This window comes from Leptonychotes weddellii, unplaced genomic scaffold (genome assembly GCF_054177405.1).
Source record: "Leptonychotes weddellii isolate Sample4059 unplaced genomic scaffold, ASM5417740v2 HiC_scaffold_2453, whole genome shotgun sequence".
NCBI classification, from domain to species: Eukaryota; Metazoa; Chordata; class Mammalia; order Carnivora; family Phocidae; genus Leptonychotes; species Leptonychotes weddellii.
In genome coordinates, this window is record NW_027836036.1 from 8,914 (window position 1) to 13,411 (window position 4,498).

At 42.9% G+C, this 4,498-nt stretch overlaps 1 pseudogene; it reads left to right on the top strand.

Annotated features, from left to right (window-relative positions):
• Positions 1-374: 374 nt before the first annotated feature.
• LOC115940402 (peptidyl-prolyl cis-trans isomerase H pseudogene) lies at positions 375-1,350 on the top strand (annotated as a pseudogene).
• The last annotated feature ends 3,148 nt before the right edge of the window (positions 1,351-4,498 follow it).

Sequence of the window (4,498 nt, forward strand, 5' to 3'; positions counted from 1 at the left end):
TTTCACTTATATGAAATATCCAGAATAGGCAAATCCACACAGACAGTAGTTGTCAAGGGCTGGGGAACAGGAGAATAGGTATAAGGTTTCATGTTTGGGGTGATGAAAAGATTTTGGAATTGGATAGCGGTAATGTATGAATATACTAAAAGTCAACATGGAGGGGTACCTGGGTGGCTCAGACGGTTAAGTGTCCAATTCTTAATTTGGCTCAGGTCATGATCTTAGTGTCAGGCTCCACGCTTAGCAGGGAGTCTGCTTGAGATTCTCTCTCTCTCTCTCCCTCTGCCCCTCCCTTCTGCATTCACACTCTCTCTCAAATAAATAAATTCTTTAAAAAAAAAAAAACTCAATACAGCTACTGCTTCCGGGTCGGAGCCATGGCAGTGGCAAATTCAAGCCCTGTCAATCCCATGGTGTTCTTTGATGTCAGCATTGGTGGCCAGGAAGTGGGCCGCATGAAGACCGAGCTCTATGCATATGTTGTGCCTAAGAGGCAGAGAATTTTAGGCAGTTCTGCGCTGGAGAATTCAGAAAAGATGGGGTTCTGATAGGATACAAAGGGAGCACCTTCCACAGGGTCATAAAGGATTTCATCATCCAGGGTGGGAATTTTGTTAATGGAGATGGTACTGGAGTTGCCAGTATTTAATGGGGGCCATTTGCAGATGAAAATTTTAAACTTAAGACACTCTGCTCCAGGCCTGCTTTCCATGGCAAACAGTGGTCCCAGTACAAATGGCTGCCAGTTCTTCATCACCTATTCTAAATGTTTTTGGCTGGATGAGAAGCACTTAGTGTTTGGAAAAATCACTGATGGACTTCTAGTGATGCAAAAGATTGAGAATGTTCCCACAGGCCCCAAAAGTAAGCCCAAGCTGCCTGTGGTGATCTCACAGCGTGGGGAGATATAGTCCAGGGCAAGACTGATCAGGCCTTCCCTTGCTCTGGGTGACGCTCTTGAGTAAGATAATCCGGATTGGCCCCTGTGTTTGCTTCCCTGCCTGCTGTGGCCCTTTTTGATCAAGAGACCTTGGAAATGTCATAGATTAAGAACCCAAGATTTTCTGTTTAAGTTTTCAATTGTAAATAAAGTTTTGTTTTGTTTGGGGAAAAAAAAACTTATTACAAAAATAACAACATAGACAAAAAAGAAGTCAAAGCATGAAAAAACAGGTTATGCAAAAATTAATGGAAAGAAAGTAAGAGTTAGTATTAGATAAAGTAGACTCCAGAACAAAGAAAATTATCAGATACAAAAAGTGACATTATATAATGACACAAAGTCAACCACCAAGAAAACATAACAATCATAAATCTATATGCACTAAACAACAGAATATATTGAAGTGAAACTCACAGAAATAAAAAAAGACAAATAAAAATAAATTCACAATTAGAGACTTACAGAACAACTAAATAGAAAAAGAGCAATGATAAAGAACCCAACACCACCATCGACCAATAGGATCTAGTGATCTAGTTCTGTGAATACAGAACACTCCACTCAACAAAAGCAGATATACATTCTTTTCAAGTGCCCACAGGACATATACCAAGATAAATCATATCCTGGGCAAAACCACAAATGTCAACAAATTTAAAACAATCAAAATCATAAACAGAATGTTCTCTTAACCACAGTGAAATCGAACTGGAAATCAATCACATAAAAATAACATAAGAAAAATCTGCAAATGCTTGGATATAAAACAACATATTTCTAAATAATCCATGCATCAAAGAGGACTTTTCAGAGTAAATAAAAAAATTACACTGAACTGAATTAAAATGACAATACAATATATCAAAATTCAAGGACACAGATAAAGAAATGCTGAAAGGGAAATTACTGGCATTAAATGCATATATTATTTTTTATTGTTTCAAGTCTTTATTTAAATTCTAGTTAGTTAACATATAGTGTAATATTGGTTTCAGGAGAATAATTTAGTGATTCCTCACTTACATATAACACCCAGTGCTCATCACCCCTCCTTGATACCCATCAACCATTTAGCCCATCCCCTGCCTACCTCCCCTCATCAACCCTCAGTTTGTTCTATATAGTTACAAGTCTCTTATGGTTTGCATCCCTCTTTTTTTTCCCTTTACCCTATGTTCATCAGTTTTGCTTCTTAAATTCCACATACGAGTCAGAATGGCTAAAATTAACAACACAGGAAACAACAGATGTTGGCAAGGATATGGAGAAAGGGGAATCCTCTTACACTGTTTTTGGGAATGCAAACTGGTGCGACCACTCTGCAAAACAGTATGGAAGTTCCTCAAAAAGTTAAAAATAGAACTACCCTATGATCCAGTAGTTGCACTAACTAGGTAATTACCCAAAGGATACAAAACTACTGATTCAAAGGGATACATACACCCTAATGTTTATGCAGCATTATCAACAATAGCCAAATTAGGGAAAGAGCCCAAATGTTCATCAGCTAGAAACAGATAAATATGTGAGGGCACTTGGGTAGCTCAGTTGGTTAAGCTTAAGCATCCGACTCTTGGTTTTGGCTCAGGTCATAATCTCAGGGTTGTGAGATTAAGCCCTGCGTCGACTCCATACGCAGTATGGAGTCTGCTTGTCCCTCCCCTTCCCAAATGTCCCTTCCCTTCCCCCCCTCGTATGCACGCACACACATTCTCTAATAAAATATTCAAAAAAAAAAAAAGTGTGGTATATGTATATATATAATGGCATATTACTCAGCCATCAAAAAGAATGAAATCTTGTCATTTACAACAACATGGATGGAACTAGAGTGTATTATGCTAAGTGAAATAAGCCAGTCAGAGAAAGACAGATGCATATGTTATTAAAAAGGAAAACTGCATGGGCCACCTGGCTCAGTCAATAGAGCATGCGACTCTTGATCTTAGGGTTGTGAGTTCAAGCCCCATGTTGGGCATGGAGCCTACTTAAAAAAATAAATAATTTTTTTTAAACTTTAAAAATAAAATAAAAAGGGAAATTGCAAATCAATAATCTAAGCTCTCTCTTCAAGAAATTAGAAGAGCAAAATAAAACCAAAGCAAGCAGAAAAAACAAAAAGAGCAGAAATCAACAAAATTTAAAACAAGAAAAACAATAGAGAAAATATAAAGCTCGTCTTTGGAAAGATCAATAGAACTGATTAGGGGTGCCTGGGTGGCTCAGTCAGTTAAGTGTCTGCCTTCAGCTCAGGTCATGATCCCAGGGTCCTGGGATGGAGCCCCAAGTCAGGCTCCCTGCTCAGCGGGGAGTCTGCCTCTCCCTCTCCCTCTGCCACTCCCCTGCTTGTGTTCTCTCTCTGTCAAATAAATAAAATCTTTTTTTAAAAAACAGAACTGAAAGGGGAAAGATGGCGGAGGAGTAGGGGACCCTATTTCAACTGGTCCCCGGAATTGAGCTGGATAACTACCAGACCACTCTGAGCACCCACGAAACCAGCCTGAGATGTACGAAGATCTGGATCTCTACAAACAGAATATCCCAGGCAGTTGGTTTTGAGGTACGAAGCGGAGAGCCGTGATCCTGCGGGCAGATATCGGAGGATAAATGGCGGCGGAAGGGTGCCTGGACATGGGGAAACTACACCGCTGGTGAGTGACAGCCTCGCGCGCTGCGGACGGGGCACAGACTCACAGACTGGTAGCATCGGAAAAGAACTTTAGGGCAGCCCCTGGGGTGGAATACCAGACTGGCGGGGTCGCGCGCACGCAAACCGCAGCCCCCCTGGAAAGAAACCGGAGTGACGGTCACGTGCAGGCGAACTGCAGCCTCCGAGACGGAAACCCAGTGTGCTGGGGTCCCGCCGGTGAACTGCAACCCCCGGGGGTGGAAACCCCAAGCGGCGGAGTCGCACACGCAAATTGGGAACGGCTGGCGGTTTTAGAAGCACAAAGGGCAGAGACGTGCCCCGACCTGGAGGCAGAACTGGGAGCGCTGCGGAGGGGCCCACAACCCAGGACGATGCAGTTTATAGCAACACGGACAGAAACGGAGACGGTGTGGCCTGGAGAGCTCACTGAAGAACAGACTGTGGTCTCTCTGCTCTGAGGGAGAGGGTTGGAAACAGTCTCTTCTGCTCTGATTCGTGGAAGAGACGTGGAAAGCCACCAGGGAAAGGTGCCAGAGAACAAAAGCCCCAAAGACTGATTCCCACTGAGCCCATCCCCTGCCACAGGGGCGCAGGGCAACTCCGCCCAAACAGGGTTGCCTGAGTAACAGCACAGCAGGCCCCTCCCGCAGAAGACAGGCTGGGAAAACAAGAGGCCAGCAACCCTAAGGTCCCAAGAAAACAGGTGCATCTTGCTTGGGTTCTGGTCAATAATTTGGACTCTATACATTCCCTTAAACACACATCAACAGAATGACTAGGAGGAGGAGCCCCCAAAACAGAAAAGAATCAGAGATTATGACTTATGCTGCAGATTTACAAATGGATGCAGACATAACCAAGATGTCAGAGATGGAATTCAGGCTAGCAATTGTGAAGACAAT